Raw genomic sequence first — 19,342 nt, forward strand, 5'->3', positions numbered from 1 at the left:
TTAAAAATTTTTTAAAATAGTGTATTAATAGAAAATTTGGGTTATACTAAGGCCAACAGATCAGGAGACAATGGCTATTGAAAACATGTTTTATAATCACAGCTCCCGAGAGGAGGGGGCGTGCCATGCCATGGGGGGGGTGGGGCACACGGGGAAGCACCAGGGTTGGTCAGGAGGCAAGCCTCTATTGTGGTTTCCATGACAACAAGCCAGGGACACTTCCCGCCTCCTCAGACCTTCAGGGTTTGGAGCTGCCCCCATGTTGGCTCTGTTTGTAGCCACCTGGGTTGTTTCGTGGCCAAAGGCCCCTGTGAAAGAGATAACAAAATGAGTGAACTTTCCTTCCTCTTGCTGGACACAGTGACCCAGAGGAGGGAGGAATTAACTCCTTAAACCAGCGTCATTGCTCCTGGTTTGCAAAGAGAAATGCTGGGAATCCCCAGGAGTGTCTTCAGCAGGCTGGTTGGGGAGGAGTGTATCCTGATCCACGGGAGGGGGAAGGACGGAGGGGGGCTGAAGGCTGAGGCAGCACCTCTGGGAAGCACGGTAGGACACTTTCCTTCCCAGCAGAGGCCCACAAAGATGAGGCAAGGGAAAAGCACAGTCGTCTGTGTTCACCTCTGGACCTTTCCTCCGGCTCCTGCCACCTCCCACCTCCTGGTTAGATCAGTTCCTGGTCCCTAGGGTCAACTCTGTGCAGAATCCAGGTGCTAAGATAAGAACGTTAGAAACTTACTGAATCCAGAAAGGCTGAGTTGATGGAGTAAACAGACGGGAGAGGAGGTGGGGCGGGCGGACCCTGTGGACTGGCTATCAGGTGGTCGAGCAAAGCAGAGGTAAGGTCTCCGGGGGCTGTGATGAAGGCTGTGGGGTTGAGAGGCAAGAGGGAGATGAAGCATATAACTTCCTGGGACTTCCCGGCAGTCCAGTGGTTAGGACTCCGTGCTCCCACGGCAGGGGGCACGGGTTCCATCCCTGGTCCGGGAACTAAGATCCTGCATGCAGGCACGACCGAGAAAAAGAAGAAGAAATATAATCTTTTATAGATGTCTTCCTGGGTTTTAAGGAAAAAGAATGTTTCCTCTTTAAATTTCTCTCCAGATTTGCACGGCTTTCAGTCCTACTTTTATGTCAGGCTGTTACTTCCTGGAAGGTGACACCATGCCGGGACTGGGCCACGTTGAGGTCCCACGTTTATGTGGGTTACCTTGAGTTGAGATGTGTGTTTTCATCAGCTACATCCAGGGATGATTTTGCTGCTGTCCGATTTTTATAGAAAAGCAGAAAAAGCATCCCTGGCTTGCATGTTTTGGGAGAGAGAGAAGCCTGGGTGTGGGCCCTAAGGCCCACAGATGCTCTGATTTCATCTCCCTTCCCAAGCGCCCTATTCTGATCTCAGCCTCGGAGGTAAAGTGGGTCTGTTTTCTGAGGGAGCGTCTACGCAATGCCAAACAAACTGGAGGAAAAGTAAACAGTTAACAGACAGCGGTTTGGTCTCCGGATTGCAGACCAGTCAGAAGGGGTGGTTCGGCTCACCGTCTATGCTTTATTCCACAGTTTTCCCTCCCCTCAACGGTCTTACCCGAGTGACTGTTTCAGGTTTAAGCAGGGGAACCAGGGCTCTGCAACTTTTCTCAGCCAGAGAGATCTGGGCTTCTTTGTTTTGGAAAGCAGTAATGTCACGCCCGGTGTCACTTACTTCTGGCAAGTGGGACAGCTGATGGATGACTTCAGGACGGGGACCTGAAGCAGGAGAGCGCGAATGGGAAGAAAAACGTGCTGCCAGCGGGCTGCCGCTCTCTGGCGCCTCGGATGGTAAACCTCTGTGGCAAGAGACACCCCCGACCTCCGCCCCCTGCGGCAGTGTAAAGTCAAGAGTAGTGGCTTGCTACTTGTTATTTTTAACTCTGAGGGGACGATTAGGGCCTTGCGAGCTGTCCCCAGAGGCCCCGGTCCGAGCTGCTGACTCAGAAGACACAGACACACTCCCTCCCGGGGGCAGTAACAGGGCTCCTTAATTGGTTTGAAAAATGGCAGCTGGATCCCAACAGCTGCTGCTCTCTGGCTGCGGCGGGGGAGGGAGGAGGACGCCAGCTCCGCTGCAGCCTGCAGAGCCCCGCCTCGGCTTACCCTCACGCACCGCCTTTCCGTTCCTTCTCCGTGTTGTTCATTTCTGGCGCCCCTCCCCCAACGCTCTTTCCGAGCCTGGTCACGTGACCAGGCCTCTCTGCTCATCCTCTGCGCTGACGCTGCTGGAGGCAGCACTTCCTGCCTGTGCTGCCGGGCTGGTAAGTCCTTAGTGAGAGGTTCCTCTTCTGTCCCTCTGGCCCTAGGCAGCCCTCGTCTGCTCGTACCGCGGATGGAAAACTTGCGTCTTATTTTCTCTCGAGCATTTGTCCGTCTGTCCTTAACTGCTCCCTTTGCTGCCTCTGAGTTCCGAAGTGTGCTGACTGTCCGGCAGGGCTCCAGGCGTCCTTCTCGGGAAGCAGGGACACTGGAACACACCGGCCCCCCACGGGTGAGAGCAGGTTCCCCACTCTGGCTGGGAGGAGAGCTGAGTTTTCTTTTGCCTTGGTTTCCTCATCTGTCAATGAAGAGGGTTGGGTTCAATCAATTTGTTCTCAAATTCCTTTTTTCTTTAAGCGGTTTTATTCAAACAAAAACTAGCAGGAAACACATCCTGCAGAGCCCTGTCCACTCAGCTTCACGCCCTCTGTCCCCGGCTGACCCCTCTCCCCTGGGGCTCCGCAGAGCACAGCTCGGAGATCACCAGACGGGACTCTCCCAGCTCTAACAGGCTGGGATCTTGGGGCTGGAGTTTTCAGGCAGGACCCCAGGAGAGGAGAGGGGTCTGCAGTGGGGCAGCCTGGCCCCTCCCATCTAAGTGCTTGGGGACAAGAAAGCCCCGATGACAACTGCTCGTGCTAGTGGCCCTGCAGCCTCTAGCCTCACTTTACCTAAAATCCAGTTGGGGAAACGGATGGGCATTTGCAAGCACCCTGGCCCACCCTGGGCGGTTGAAGAGGTAGGCCACGTAGAGGTTTTTGCACTTTTTTTTCAGTACAGTGGAAAGTTGTTGAAAGGTTTTAAATACAGGCTCAGCAAGATCTGATTTACACACTTAAAAGATTTACATGCTTAAAAAACTCTAGTATTAGGTTGGAAAGTGGATTGCGAGGATAAGCCTGATAGCAGGAAAAACTGCAAACGTATTCGTTTATTCATTAGTCTTACTGAGAGATGACAGGATACCCAGGAGAAGGGAACCTCATGTCTACACAAAAGCCTGCACAGCAATGTTCAAGCAGCACTATTCATAGTAGCCCCAAAGTGGAAACAACCCTAATGGCCACCAGCTGCCCAATGGATAAACAAAATATGGGGTATCCATATGGTAAAAATTAATGAATGGAAACCTCAGTTAAATAGAGTCGGGAGACCATCCGGGGGAGGTCTCACCCCTGCGTGGACAGCAGAGCCCAAGAGGGAAAGAAGAAAGATTCCCCTTCTTTCTGGCCAAGACTCAGCCAATAAGAAGCAGGGGCTCTGTTTACTAAGCCCGCCCACCATCCTCTCCCCTCTATAAAAGCGGCTCCTTCCCTCGCCTCACAGGGGTTTGCACGTGGCCGCCACGGTTGAAACCTCGAGTTGCAATTCTCTGCTGATCCCGAATAAACCCGTCCTTGCTGGGGAATAGCTGGCGGTCTTTTCACTTTAGGTCAACATTTTGGCGACCCATCCGGGAACCAGAGAAGCCCCCTGACAGCTCCTGGGCTGCTGAGCAAAGAGGTGCGGTGCCCACCTTGAGCGCGTGGTCACTGCTTTTCTCACCGACCCTGGATTTTGAAGGTACATCTTTCTCCTGGGTCCAGCTTCTTTGCGTTTGGAAGCTCTCCAGGTTCTATTCACGATGGATGTTAAAGTCTGGTCCTTTCTGGTCCAGGCCTTGTTCTGTGTGCAAGTGCTCATTCGGCACTTCCTCTTCCAACTGGCATAGGCTCGCCTTTTGGGTGGATCCGTGGAACGCGGTCTGTTCTAGGGAGCCAGGCTGAGGAGCCTTTGCCCAGGCTCCTCTGGGACCAGACCGTCCCCTTAGAACTGGCTGGTGTTAGGCCTGTGGGCTGTTTGAGCTGTTTTGGCTGTTTGAAAATTACTCTTGGGAGTTCCCTGGCGGTCTAGTGGTTAGGATTTGGCGCTCTCACTGCCGAGAGCCCGGGTTCAACCCCTGGTCGGGGAACTGAGATCCCACGAGCCACACGGCCAAAAAAAGAAAAGTCACTTACTCCTGCCAAACAAACAAAAAATCACCTCTGAGAAACGGGATCCCAGTTATTCAAATATTTTGAGGGTGCTCCTCTGCGCTACTAACAGCCTCCTGACATCTGTCTGATGTTATGTTTTAAAATCGTGGTCCTTCCTCATTCACTTTTCTAACTAAACGGACTCACCTGACCAAAGGCAATTTAGAATCTCAGCAGCCGTTATGCGGAACTTCTGAAATCCCCGAACTCTCTTTTCTTAAAACTGAATTGGACAAGCACAGTTTTCAAATTTCCAGAACTGACTGGAACACCTACTTCTGTTGGTATTTTGAGGCTTCCAGATGTTGTCAGGAGCCTAAAGTTGCCTCTCTGCAAAATAAGATGCTAAGATTAACCGAGGCCAACAGACAATTAAAGCTAAAGTGGTTCCTGAAGCGCAGGCTCTTCCTCGGCGTCTTTGCCTCAGGCGCGGCCCCCCAGCACTGTCTTCCTTCTGCCCTTCTCTGCCGCCCGCCCCTCCTCTACACCCTCAGCTCCCCCCAGACTAATTCTCTTGCCCAACTTCCCTTTTTCTCTGAAATTCTTTCCACTCCCTTTTCCTCTAAACTGGTCAGAACCTGTCCCTTTAAAATTCAGCCTTTTGAGAATTCAGAGGCTAAACCCTTAATTTCTTTTATTTTCTCGCAATAAAGCAGGATTTTTAATACTCATTTTACTGGTGAAGAAACTTAGGCACAGAGAATATTAAAGGTTTTTTTGCCCATACTCAAATAACAGGAACTCTTCGGAGTTACTGCATGAGTGTGAATGCGTGTACACTAAACCGTAATGAATTACAGAAAGAGTTACCGTGTCTGGGCATTCCCAACAAACGTTATAGGTTGAATTTTTATGGAATGCAGGTGGCGTTTCTGTAGTTGTCTCCCATCTTGAGAGATACTCAATGGGAGTCACTGCCTGGTGCAACAAGTGTTTATGTCTTTGAAACCCTCAATTTCTTATACTCCCTGGACTAAAGCTGAACTGTGAGCCACAGTCAAAGATATTCCTAAAGTAACCAAGGATCCTCACACATTTGCTGAGGGATTTCACACAGTCATTCAAACCTGTCAACCTGGACTCTCCAGCTTATCTCAACTAGTTCATATGCTTGTCAGGGAAGCCAGGCCCAGCATTCAGTTTGCCGCTAATTGGCAGAGTCCTGAAAGATCTCTAGAATTACAACTGGGAGACCTGGCCATTTACTTATATGATCAGACTCAGGCAATCACTCAGTGACTTTATCAGGCCATTCCTAGGACTTTTCCAAAGACTGTTGATTGGAACAAAATTCAGGCTTGCACACAAAAATCTGATGAATCTGTTCATGACTATTACAATCAACTTCAGATTATTTTAAAAGAAAATTCTGGTCTTCTTTAGATGTTGATTCCACCTGGGTAGCTTTTAACTCTGTTTCTTAATGGACTGAAACAGGACCTTTCCCTTCTAGTAAAAAGCACCAGGATGGAGTGGGAAACCCTCCACTGCAGATTTAGTAAATCTGGCCAACCAGCTCTCTCATGCTGGATGCGTCTCCTCAAAGAAAGGCCGCCAGAAGTCTTAATCTTCAACTGAAGCAAACAAAGGCCCCTAAACAAAACCAAAACCCTCCTAGTTTCTGCTGTTATTGCAAAGAGCCAGGACATTGGGAAAGAGATTGTTACAAATTTAAGTGCTTCAGGCGCCTTCAGCCTTCTAAGGTGCCTTTCCAACATCCTCCTGATTCTGAATGACCCAAGGAACTACAGGGGCTCTTCCCAATCTTCCCTCTTAATTGGCTTGGAGAAACAGTTCTCCAGATTGGGGTTGAATCTCTTCCAGTCCTAACTGACACTGGAGCCAGAGTGCTCAACCCCACTACTACAGAACAGCCCCTGCCTCAGAGTGCTGAAACCGTTCCAATAGTGGGGATCTGTGATGCACCTCAAAAGGTTCCTGTCTCTGAACCTATTCCCTTTTGTTTAGGCCCTTTGAGAGACAGACACGCCTTCTGCTTAGTTCCTCTGCCCCCACCCACTTATGAGCCTGAGATTCCTTAGAGAAGTATCACGGCAGAATTTCTTTCTCCAAAAGGGGGAAATAACTCTAGAACTTGACGGCAGTCATCAAAGCAGCCAACCAGGTGAATTAAATGACCCTTTGACATCTTTTATTTGCTCCACCTCTGTTGGTGCTAGAGCTGATTCTGGAAACGCTGATCGTTTGTCCCCTTTGAATCAGCTACCACCCTCCTTGTGGGCAAAATCTCAAACTGATATTGGCAAAATTCACAGCGCACCTCCCATCAAGATTCAAATAGATCCCTCAGAACTTCTTCCTGGAATTACTCAATACTTGTAAGTAAAGAAGCCCTTCAAGTCATACAGCCCATAATGGAAGACTGCAAGGCTCAGTGTCCCCTCTATTAGTCCCTGTAACTTTCCCATTTTACTGGTGAGAAAACCTAAGGGCCGAGGGTGGAGGCTAGTCGAGGCCCTCAGAACAATAAACAACGTTGTTATCCTTCGACACCCTGTGGTCCCTAACCCTCACACTTACTAACGTCCATTCCCACCGGGAGGCATTCTTCACTGTAACTGGCTTATGCAGTGCCTTCTTCAGTATCCCAGCTGAGGAAGCTAGCCAACACTTTTTTGCCTTCACTTGGGAAGAAAAACAACTCACCTGGACAGTAATCCCTCAGGATCTTACTGAGAGCCCTTCTTACTTTTTGCAAATCCTAAAGGTTGATCTGAATGATACAGAGTTCCCCAGAGGTTCTGCTTTGTTGCAGTACGTGGAATGATTTGCTTCTTCACTTTCCTCAAGCCTCCTCACAGGATGACTGCATCCACTTGCTAAAGCTTTTAGCCTTAAAGGGACATAACGTTGACAAGGAAAACTGCAGTTTCAAAACCAGATTCCATATTTGGGGCATCTGATATCAGAACAAGGGCTAAACCAAGGTCCAGATAGACTTCATCATGTCCTAAGTTTCCCAAAACTAAGTGCCAACTGTGAGGTTTTCTTGGGCTAGTTGGTTATTGCTCTAATTGGATTCCAAATTTCTCTTTTATGGCCAAACTTTTGTATGTTTTACTAAAGAATAACAAGCCTGACCTAATTTTATGGGAAGAATAGGACTACATAGGCTCTAAGGCCTTAAAGAGAGTTTGATGAACCCACCTGCCCTTGGGCATCACATTGTATATGAAAAGGAAGGGAATGCCCTTGGGGTGTTTATCCCAAAACACAGAGGCCACCATTGACCCATAGGGCATTATAGCCAGCAACTGCCCTGTAAGGGGGGGGGGATACCCTCTGTTGCCTGAGGGGCATTACTGCCACTACCCTTTTGATTCTAGAGCTCTCAAAGAAAAGGAATAGAATTCAGTGACAGGTTGGATCTCAGGCATGAGAGAGAGAGGAGTCTGGTTCTTAGGCTCCAGAAGTGTTAGCCTGCTCGGACGGGAGTGCCACTGAGCAGGGCGAGTACAGAAGATGAGAAGCAGATTGAGTGGGAGCCGTGGGGTGAGAGGGGGCGTCTGTGCAGGGAGGGCTGCCTTGAGGTGGGACTTCCACGGGGGGTGTGGCCAGTGGACAGAGGCAGCAGTCTGTCCTGAGATGTAGATGTGGGCGCTGTCACGGAAACAGCCCGGCCCGCCATGCTGTCCGGTCCTCCGTGTCCTAGGCACGCAGCTCCCTCCATCCTGAGCACCTTCCCACCTTCTCTGCTCTGATGCCACCTCCATCCTAACCACTCTTCCCCGCCCCTCCCATCCCAGGCAGGGCCCTGTGCTTACATTTACCTATGTTCTGACTACTTGGTACTGATGCTGAGTGGGTTTCAGTCTGTGTCCCCCACTGGGACAGGGTTCCTAGTACATGGCAGGCAGACAGGCATGTGGTTATTGAACTGGAGTAAAACTTTAGCGTTGGTCCATCCTCTTAACTATTTGCGATTGTTTTCCCCACCGACCCCAGTTTTTAAGCCACAAGACCAAAACCTCATGAGGCATTCCAGGTTTGGACCTACGGTGAGGTGGCACGCGGGAAAGGGCCCAGGAGTGAATTTCACTGGTCTGGTCGCCAGTGTTGGTTCTGCCCTGAGCTCACGGCTTCTCTTTAGGTAGATTATTTTATACATCCTCTAGGACCTAGTGGCTCAGCTATAAAATAAAATAACGCCCGTGACCTAGGTATTCTCTGAGACAGTGCATCTGACAGCTTGCTGTGGTGACAGAGGTTCTCCATGTCTGCGCTTCCAGTGTGACACCAATCGCCCCAAGTGCAGCCACCGAGACTGAAATGTGTGTGATTGTGTTGGAAGCTCAGCCCTGAGACCCCTTTCGGCTTGGTGATATCACTTCCTTTGTTGCTCTGTGCGTTCAGTCTAATTTTCAAGTTCTGTACGTATGAAAATAGAAAACTCAAAGATAGGCTGTCTTTTATCAGGTTTTTGTTTGTTCAGCAAAATGTCAACATGTTTATAATATTAACTAATCATAGAGAAAACTTTTTATATAATTAGTTTGAGGAGCTAAGGGACAAACAAAAGGCTGTTCCAGCTGCAGGGCATAGGGAGGTGAGTCAAGGGTCCTGGGAGGAGGGACAGTGCCTTGAACAGACCAGACTTGCCCATGACCCCAGCTCCTGCCAGGTGCCATGCAAACAGCCCCACCTGTGCCTCTGCTTCTGCCTGGGGAAGGGGAGGGGGGTCCAAGCACTGAGGAGCTGCTGCATCTGCCCACCTATTGGGAGGTGTCAGTTTGGGCACAGACTCACTGCTGTCTATGGACCTGTGGCCCCCCCAGCCCAGAAACGCTGTCGTGGGAGCGGTCCTCGCTGGGGGCCATTTGGCAATGTCTGGAGATGCTTTTGGTTGTCACCAGTTGGGGTAGGGAGTGCCACTGGCTTCTAGCGAGTAGAGGCCAGGGGTGCTGCAAACATCATACAATGCACAGGACGGCCCCACAGCAAAGAATGATCCAGATGCCCCGAGTCTCAGTAGTGCTGAGACTGAGGAGCCCTGACTCGTAGCTGTGTGGACTCTAGAAATGCAAAGCTCCGTCACGGCAACTCCTGGATTCCTGAAGCAGGGTGACTTTTGAATAAATGACGTGGCGTATCTTCAGAACAGTTTCATCATTTGGTTCTCCTTATTCTGTAGACAAAAGCCAGCAGTTGTTATAGTTTCCTACTATTTACATCACGTTCAATTTTATATGAGCTAGGCAGAGCCCAAATGACATTAAACAATGAAGTGAAAAAAGATCAGTTGCAAAATTTTTTTATTGTTTTGATCGATCCCAATAATTTTCTATGAAAGAGATTTTCTCTCTTTGTTCATTGATAATTGTGGCTTTTTCTCCCTACTGGTATATATTGATATACGCATAAATTTGTATATACTTTCACATGGGCTATAATTTGTTATTCTAACTTGCCTGTTATTTATAAATGTGGTTAGATAATATTCATCAGACAATAATCAGTATTTAATATTTTTATTCAGGAATTTCATGTGTGTTATAAACCATGAGCAAGATGAGATTCCTGCTTCACGGTGAGGGAAAGCAAAAGCCAGAATGCGGCATAAGTGGTTTCCTGAAAAGCTGCAAGAAGGATCGAGTTCCAGATATTCAGTATTTCTATCCCTTGGGTCTCTGTATACAAAACACCTTAGAATATAATTACTTTTTTGTTTAAACAGCTAAACTTTTCATTTGCTCTGTCTTAAAACTGTGTTTTATTGAGGTATAATTTACATATATTAAAATACACAGTTTGAGTGTTAAAAAACAGAATTAAACAGAATTCAATTCAATTCAACAGAATTATTCCATGATTCATGGAATGGGCATCATCCAGTCCAGCAGATAGAAAGGAGCTCTGAGGAGCTGCACAAAATGAGATTTTAAAGGCAGAAGGGAGCGGGAACAAGGAAATTATACCAGGCCAAAAGTATGGTTGCTAATTGTAAGGTTACTTTTCTTTAGGGGATGGCGGGGGTCTATCAGGCAGATGACCTAAGTGGTGCTGGCCAGGTGATTTCTGATTGGTCGAAATTCCATTTCTGGGAGAGGGGGAAACTGTGATTAAGTCTCTGTTTGGTGATGTGGGGCTTGGCATAAGTAACTCCATTTTGGATCTGTTGTCTGATTTTTAACATGAGTTATGACTTTAAATTTTTTTTTTTTTTTTTTTTGTGGTACACGGGCCTCTCACTGCTGTGGCCTCTACCGCTGCGGAGCACAGGCTCCGGACCCGCAGGCTCAGCGGCCATGGCTCATGGGCCCAGCCGCTCCGCGGCATGTGGGATCTTCCCAGACCGGGGCACGAACCCGTGTCCCCTGCATTGGCAGGCGGACTCTCGACCACTGCGCCACCAGGGAAGCCCTGACTCCAAATTTTTTTAAAACTTTTTAGAGCATGATTTGTTAAATGTACACTGTAAATAGATCTAAGAGGCACAGTTTGGTTGACTATACAGCTCCTTAGTACATGGAGAGGTCAATAGCTCTTCTCATGTCAATAACATCTCACTAATTTTGTCAAATTGGGAAAAAGTACAGTGTGACTTAACAGGAACAATTTTTTTTTTTTTGGCTGTGTTGGGTCTTTGTTGCTGCGTGCGTGCTTTCTCTAGTTGCGGCGAGCGGGGGCTACTCTTCATTGTGGTGCACGGGCCTCTCATTGCGGTGGCTTCTCTTGTTGCAGAGCACGGGCTCTAGGAGCACGGGCTTCAGTAGTTGTGGCACACGGGCTCAGTAGTTGTGGCTCATGAGCTCTAGAGTGCAGGCTCAGTAGTTGTGGCTCGCAGGCTCTAGAGCGCAGGCTCAGTAGTTGTGACGCACGGGCTTAGCTGCTCCACAGCATGTGGGATCTTCCTGGACCAGGGCTCGAACCCATGTCCCCTGCATTGGTAGGCGGATGCTTAACCACTGCGCCACCAAGGAAGCCCAACAGGAACAACTTTGAATTCAGAATATTTGTTAAAGTATTTTATTATTCCTTAGGAATTAGGGTCTCCTGCTACAAAATCACAGTGAGACCTCAAGCAACTCACTTCACTTCTCTGCATCTCGATTTCTTCATCAGGATAGATTAGGGGATTCAACTGCAGGAGCTCGCGGGTCCCTCCCGGCTCAAAAGCGCTGTGCTGCGCGGAGCCCTGACTCAGCACCCTTCCTCCCGGAGCTCTTCCCTCCTGCCTCCCGTTGCCCAGCCTCCCCTGGCTCTTCTGCTTCTGCTGCTCTTTCTCCAGCTCTGTCGGGCGCTCCTCTTAAATGTCGGCTTGGACCTGTGATGCTGGAGCTACCCAGTCTTCATGGCGGTAGCAGCTACCTACCTGCTAACCACTGCCCGCTGCCATCTCTGCTTCAGGGTCATGTCACCGGCCAACCGGGTGTGGCACACAGATGCCCACAGGCACGTCCAGCTACCGTGTCCAGCGGGAGTCCCCCCCCCACCCCAAATGCGGCCCCTTCGCCTACTTTCCTTATTTAAGTGAAAAGCACCTGCGGTCATTTCAACCTCAGAGCAGCTCCGAGCGGTGCTGTTGTCCCATCACACAGAAGCTGTACACGAGAGGTGAAAGCAGTGAAGTGCAGAGAAATTAGGGAGAGATCTAAGGCAACGCGGCAGTGAGCGGTGCATTGGACGTGCGCCCAACGTCTCTGCTCCAAGGCCAGAGCTCTCGCCCCCTGCCCTACGTGCTCTCTTCCCAGCGCAGGAGCCTGGGGGTGGCCCCCAACCCTCAATCCCTCCCTCACCCCCCATGCCCAGCCCCACGCCAGGGCCTGCGGACCAGAATGGCCCTCGGGCAGCTCCTCAGACCTCCCAGCTCATGCTGTGAACAGCTGTCCTTTCTACTGTCTAGCCAGCGCCGTGTGTTTTGTATTTTTGTGCTTTTTGTGGGTGATTTTGCTGTTTAAATGGCCCCCAGGCCTAGGGCTGAAGTCCTGTCCAGTGCCCCTAAGAGCAGGAAGGCTGTGACCTGCCTTATGGGGAAAATGGGTGTGTGAGGTGAGCTTTGTTCAGCGTGAGCGGCAGTGCTGTTGGCTGTGAGGTCAGGCTGGTGAGTCAGCAGCACAGCACACCACAGAGAGGAAGAGGGGCTTCCCGTAATGACGCTCCTCCAGAAAGCACTAAAGGCAGCACATGATGAAGTGACGGAAAAGGTGGAAAGGCGGCTAAACCTGTGGATTCTGAGGTGACAACTGATTAAAAAAATTCATGGTGAGCATCATCGTGAGGAAAGCCGAAGATGTCCACGGCCACGGGGACACGGCTGTGGGCGTCTGTGTGCCACACCCTTCGGAGCTGGGTGGCTGACTCATGTTCCCAGGTGACCTGGCAGGAACGTGACACCTGCGGATGGAAATACCCGCTGAGTGTCATCCAGGCGAAGGAGCAGGCGGTCCACGCCGCCCCAGGCTTGTTGTTTGAAGACCTGGCGCACGAGCCTAGAGAACACAAACCAGGTTTGGTTGACAAAATGTGACCAGAGGCTCCCAGGAGCCAGACTCCACACTTCCCAGGGGCAGCAGTCCAGCCTTCACCCTCCAGGAACCAGACTCCACAGTTCGCAGGAGCAGCAGTCCAGCCTTCACCTTCCAGGAACCAGACTCCACACTTCCCAGGAGCAGCAGGTCCAGCCTTCACCCTCCAGGGTTGGCAGCAAGTTCACGGAACACGACTGCGGTACTGAGAGCCGACCGTGCCTCTCACTGTTCCTGCCACGTGGGCTCCAGGCCCGCTGAACTCTTTGTGGTTGCCTGGTGCCCTCTCCTCTCCACCAGGCCACCTAGACTCACCCTGGAGGCTCAGCTCCAGTCATCCCCAGGGGCTCGCTCTGGATCCCACCCTGGAGATGCTCCTCCCCCGGGCTTGTTAACACACCACGTCCACCTCTGTCTCAGCATCATCTCAGCAGGGTGGTCATGCCCGTGTTTGACTGTCTCCCCCACCAGTGTCTAAGCTGCTGCAGGGCGAAGCCCTTTATATACCTCTGTGTGTGTGTGTGTATGTGTGTGTGTGTGTGTGTGTGAGAGAGAGAGAGAGAGAGAGAGAGAGAGAGAGAGAGAGAGAGAGATGGGCGGCCAAAACCAACAATCAAAGATATTTTTTATGGTGTACTTTTACTTTATTTTTAAAAGTAACACACGCTACCATGCCGTACTTGATTGACTCCATGCTTCTGTGCTCTGGTTCTTAGCACAGAGCCTGGCCCATAGAGAGGATCAGTACATATTCATTGAAAAGAAAAGCATAAAGGTTAACAATATCTATTCATTCTACCTAATTGAAGTTCCCGGGTCATAAATTTTTAATAAACAGATAAAATAGTTTGAAATTAACATATTAAATTAATGGCTTGTTCTCTGAAATATTTAAAATAATTTCTCTGCCCTCTCTTTTCAATTTGAGCTCTGTGTAATAAAATTTTGCTGAGCAAAATAAACTTCAGCTTAATCCAAATGGAATAAGTAGAAGTTTGGAGCAGTCAGTCTGAGTTAGCGAGTTTTTACTGTGCTCAGTATAACTCTGGAATATTGAAGCCAGGGAGGGCTCAACGTACACCTGTGTTAATTAGGCTCTTCCAGGTGAGCTAAGGAAGCTGGAAGGGGAGGAACAGAAACAGCCTCACCAGGCTGTCGGGGCCAGGAAAGAAGGAAGGCTGTCTGTGCACAGCCGGGTCTGGCCTTGGACAGCGCCTCCGGGACTCAGCGACTGGCTGTCTCCCCATGAGCGGGCATCTGCTGCTCCAGGAGCTGCTGTCGTGGGGACTTGGCTCCTGCAGCCTCTGCTTGGTCATGGGCCGTCCTGACCCGTCACTGCTGCCCCTCTGCTCCTTGCCTCCTTCATGCTCCTGCAGACTGGCAAGTGCTGAGGGTCCCTATAGGTCTCACATTCAGGTCCCCACAAAGAAGGGATGCGATTGCTTCATATAGTTTCTCTCCTTCCTGCCGGGCAGACACCTCGCCCCAGTCCACCTCCTAAGACGGAGGTCATCCTATAAGTTAGCTGCCCGTGGGCCCAGCACCTCCCCTGTGAGCCAGAGTGGTGGGAAGGCACGGCTGCTTCCTCAGAAGGCCTGTGGGCATGCGACGCTCCTCTCTGAGGCCACAGAGGCAGCGCTGACACCTGGAAGGTTAGGTGATCGTTCCAAGGAGCGTCCTTTCAAAGCCCCTGCGGTCCAGGTCTCTGGAGCACATCACCTCCCCAGTTTTGAGAAGACTTGCCTACTTGGCTTGTTTATTTTGAGCTGCTCTAAATGTTTGGGTGAAGCCTTCAGGGATTAACAGACAGATCCCATATATGCAACCTCTAACTGCACCGCCAGTGGGTCCTTTATCAGAATTACTTATGGATGAACATTAAGGACGTCTGATATCACTGAACACTGGATAAGAGGGTCTGCAACATTCTGCTTATTTTCATTTGTTTTCCTTAATCTAATAAATGAGTTGCTGCTTTAAAAATATATATGTGAGGGACTTCCCTGGTGGCACAGTGGTTAAGAATCCGCCTGCCAGTGCAGGGGACACAGGTTTGAGCCCTGGTCCAGGAAGATCCCACATGCCGCGGAGCAACTAAGCCCGTGCACCACAACTACTGAGCCCACATGCCTGCAGCCCACGCTCTGCAACAAGAGAAGCCACCGCGATGAGAAGCCCGCGCACCACAACGAAGAGTAGCCCCCGCTCGCTGCAACTAGAGACAGCCCGCGCGCAGCAATGAAGACCCAACGCAGCCAAAAATAAATTAATTAAATAAATTAATTTTAAAAACAGAGAGAGAGCTTATAAACCTCGGCCTGTGCCCAGACATTGCACTCATTGGTATCACTTTGTTTAAAGTGGGCAGATTCACACCTCTGAGCCGTCGCCGACTCTGCTTCTGTATGTGACCCAGTTTGTTTACTCTGCTTCCTCATCCCGTCTCCCCCATCCGTGGCCCCTGACGCTTCTCTGTGTAATTAGTAGATACAGCCCCTCCCCACTCCCACCCCAACTGCTCCCAGTGTAGACGGGTCGTGATCCCCACAGTGAGGGTGGGCACCCGGGCTATTGGGCCACAGGGCAGCTCCATGGGGAGAAGAGGCGTCTGACTCCCTGTCCCCCCGGAAGTGAACCAGCAGACAAAGTCTCCAGGAGGCCACTCCTGTGTCCAGCTCAACCTTGGACCCTGATGGGCTCACAGGCCGAGTGCAGTGTGTGGGCAGCTTCACGCCTGCTCTGGTAGACGGTTGTGGCGGTCTCAGGAAACACACTTATTATGAAGAAATTAAAATATTTGTCACACTTGTACGTTTGTGAGACTGGAAGCCATATTTTACTCTTATATTGCGGTAATCTACCCTCGTATTTAAAATAATGACAATGTCAACCACTATTAAAGTCTGGTAGGTGTTTCTGCAGCTCACTGAGACAGAAAACACTGGGAGACTTGAAGCCCCATCCAGTAGTTATCTCAGGTCAGCCAGGTGGAGTGAGGGTCACAGGATTTTGGTGAATCTGTGACTCTTGATAAGGAAACATCAAAACCTTTACATATGGATTTCTGGATTTCCTTGTTATAATTTTGGGCATAGAAATTACGTGACTTGGTTATGAAAATAAAGGTCACCTAAAAGATCCAGAATATATACATCTCCATTTGTTTAGATTATCATCTAAAATAAGACATTTAAAAGTACTTTTGAGGAACCTGGGCTCATTGAGAACATGTCCACAGGCCTCCGGGAGTTTGAGAATCCTGCTATCATTGTTTCAGTGAAAATAATCAAGAGCTCCATCTCTCCTTCCCAGGGTTTGGAGATTCCCGTAAAATGCCAGACTGACCCACCAACCTTGATTGGATGGTTAGCCTAACAAATCTATTGTAATGACCAGTTATAAACGTTATCTGAAAGGATTTTCTTCTTGTAGGACATGTTTAACACTTAGAAGATTATACAAAATACTGTCCCTGCTTTCTGATAGCTTGTAACCCTGCTGTCATCACCTACTAAATGTCAAAATTATAATAGTAAAAGTCAGAAACAGAGGAAAGGACCATTGTGAAAATAAAATTCAGTTAAAAATTTATACGAAATAAATGAAAATCCCAGCAATGTTTTAAAAACAGAAGTTGACAGTCTGATTCTAAAATCTCTATGAGCTGCCAAGGGCCAGAAAAAGCCAAGACATTGTTAAAGAAGAACAACTAAATAAGAGAAACTACTCCATAGATGCAAAATGCAATACAAAACTACAGCAATTAGGGCAGTAATAATGAAACAAGAATAAAAAATAGACCTGTAGAAAAGACCAGAGCCCCCAAACCAACCCACACATGTGCCTATATGATATATGACAAAGGAAGTACTGTAGATTAGTGATAAAAATACATTAAAACAAAATAAAGGTGCTGGGTCATTTGGATAGCCACATGTAAAAAGGCAAGTCTTGAAATCGATCTTATATCATCCACAAAAATTAATTCCAGAAAATGTAACTGTTTGTTGGGGGTTTTTTTGGCCACAACATGCAGCTTGTGGGATCTTAGTTCCCCAACCAGGGATCGAACCTGCGCCCCCTGCATTGGAAGTATGGCATCTTAACCACTGGACTGCCAGGGAAGTCCCTGGAAAGAATGTAGCTTTAAATTTGAATGTTAGAAAATAAACTTTCTTAAGATCAATTTTTTTTATGATCTAGAGGTAGGGAAAGAATTCTTAAACAGATCACACACACAAAAAAAACAACCCAGCAGCTATATGGGAAGAGACTGATAATTTGTTTCTTTTGTTTTGTTTTTTTAATATTTATTTATTTTGGCTGCACCGGGTCCTCGTTGCGGCATGCGGGATCTTCGTTGCAGCGTGCGGATTCTTAATTGTGGCATGCATGCAGGATCTAGTTCCCCAACCAGGGATGGAACCCGGGCCCCCTGCATTGGGAGCATGGAGTCTTACCCACTAGACCACCAGGGAAGTCCCCTAGACTGATAATTTGGATCACGCTCAAATTAAAAATTTGTTTATTAAAAGATATCATTAAGAGAGTGAAGAGGCAATCACCAAGTGGGAGTAGATAGAGGCAACACAAAACTGACAAAGGGCTCATGTCCACAATATGTAATGAACTCCTATAAATCAATAAGTAGAAGGCACAATTTAATAGAAAAATGGGTAGAAGACCTGACCATGTAATTTACAAAAGAAGCTATCCAAATGGTCTTCAACTTCCTTTAAAATCATGTAAGTCAAACTAAAATCACAGTGAGATTTTATACACACCCTCTAGAACAGCTGAGAGTAGAAAGACTGGCAGCAGCAAGTGTTAGAGAGCAGTGGGGTCTCAGTGACAGCTGGGGGAGTCTACTGTGTTTGGCACTGTGTGGTAGACCTGAAAATCAGCATATCCTAGGACCAGGTATTTCACTCCTGGTGTAACAGAACTGCAGGCCCATGTGCCTCAAAAGACATATGTAAGGATGCAGCAGCCTTTGTCATAGAAAAAAAAAAAAAAAACTTGGGAAAAAACTAAATGAGACTCCTGGTTTCCAGCCTGACCTGTCCCTCTTGTCCTCACAACAAGAAAAAAGTGGAACAAACTGAAAATCAATAGCTTTTCTTGGATTCCTCAGAGAACTGAAGTCCAGGGCAAACTGCTACCTCCAAAACTGGGGACAGGGGACTACCAGGAATCGTAGCTCAGCACAGAAGCTAGCACCAGAGCCAGTACTGGAAAAGGAAAATGTTAATTGGCAAGTTGCTGGAGGCTCAGTGCGCACAAGCTTGAAGATTAAAAATTAAGAGAGGCCAGCCTTACGTAAGGCGCCCCACACTTTTGTGAGCCCACCTCCAGGAGCCCCACTGGCTGTTCAGGCTGAGCGTTAGAGAAAAACTCTCTCCTGCTTTCCATGTTTCCACAGGGGAGGGGAGGGGTAGCCCTTTAGAAATAAGCCCAGAGCATTCTGTTCTTCTTTTTTAATTTTTATTGGCGTATAGTTGATTTACAATGTTGCATTAGTTTCTGGTCTACCGCCAAGTGTATCAGTTATACATATACATATATCCACTCTTTTTTAATTAATTTATTTATTTATTCATTTTCTTGGCCGTGCCGTGTGGCATGCGGGATCTTAGTTCCCCGACCAGGGATCGAACCTGTGCCCCCTGCAGTGGAAGCGAGGAGTTTTAACCACTGGACCACCAGGCAAGTCCCTATCCACTCTTTATTAGATTATTTTCCCATATAAATCATTACAGAATATTGAGAAGAGTTCCCTGTGCTATACAGTAGGTCCTTATTAGTTATCTTTTATTTTATTTTTAAAATTTATTTATTTATTTATTTATTTTTGGCTGCGTTGGGTCTTCATTGCTGCGCACGGGCTTTCTCTATTTGTGGCGAGCAGGGGCTACTCTTCGTTGCAGTGTGCGGGCTTCTCATTGCGGTGGCTTCTCTTGTTGCGGAGCACAGGCTCTAGGTGCGTGGGCTTCGGTAGTTATGGCATGTGGGCTTAGCAGTTGTGGCTCGCAGGCTCTAGAGTGCAGGCTTAGTAGTTGTGGCTCACGGGCTTCAGTAATTGTGGTTCGCGGGCTCTAGAGCACAGGCTCAGTAGTTGTGGCAGACAGGCTTAGTTGCTCCACAGCATGTGGGATTTTCCCATACCAGGGCTCGAACCTGTGTCCCCTGCATTGGCAGGCGGATTCTTAACTGCTGCGCTACCGGGGAAGCCCCTAGTTATCTATTTTATATACAGTGGTGTGCATGTGTCAATCCCAGTCTCCCAATTTATCCCTCCCCCACCCCCACTTCCCCCCCAGTAGCCGTAAGTTTGTTTTCTACATCTGTGACTCGTGTTTTGTAAATAAGTTCACTTGTACCTTTTTTTTTTTTAATATAAGCCATATCATAAGCCCTTCCTCAAGGAAACTTTCACAGAGCCCAACCACCTTGGGAATTACCAGAGCCTCAGAGTCCTGGGGGACAGGAAATGCCCAACTGCAGCCTCCTCTACCCTCCTGTGTCCCCCGAGTGGGGACAGGGGAGTGGAGTGGT

General features: G+C 48.6%; 1 protein-coding gene and 1 long non-coding RNA gene across 2 annotated transcripts in view; one reads left to right on the forward strand and one right to left on the reverse strand.

The window, feature by feature from the left end:
- Positions 1-75: 75 nt before the first annotated feature.
- On the reverse strand, positions 76-2,120 carry LOC132527750 (uncharacterized). The gene is made up of 3 exons (XR_009543068.1): positions 1,700-2,120; positions 737-864; positions 76-308 (listed from the first exon to the last, which is right to left on the reverse strand). It is a non-coding gene; the product is annotated as an uncharacterized LOC132527750 (long non-coding RNA).
- Positions 2,121-2,136: 16 nt separating this feature from the next.
- The window catches only part of RPP40 (ribonuclease P/MRP subunit p40), a 44,607-nt gene continuing 27,401 nt past the window's right edge, over positions 2,137-19,342 (forward strand). Inside the window, exons 1-2 of the mRNA XM_060163762.1 lie at positions 2,137-2,288; positions 3,719-3,849. The gene's annotated coding sequence lies outside the window, so the exon portion shown is untranslated. The remainder of the gene's footprint in view (positions 2,289-3,718; positions 3,850-19,342) is intronic.

This window comes from Lagenorhynchus albirostris, chromosome 10 (assembly GCF_949774975.1).
Source record: "Lagenorhynchus albirostris chromosome 10, mLagAlb1.1, whole genome shotgun sequence".
In the NCBI taxonomy this organism is placed as follows: domain Eukaryota; kingdom Metazoa; phylum Chordata; class Mammalia; order Artiodactyla; family Delphinidae; genus Lagenorhynchus; species Lagenorhynchus albirostris.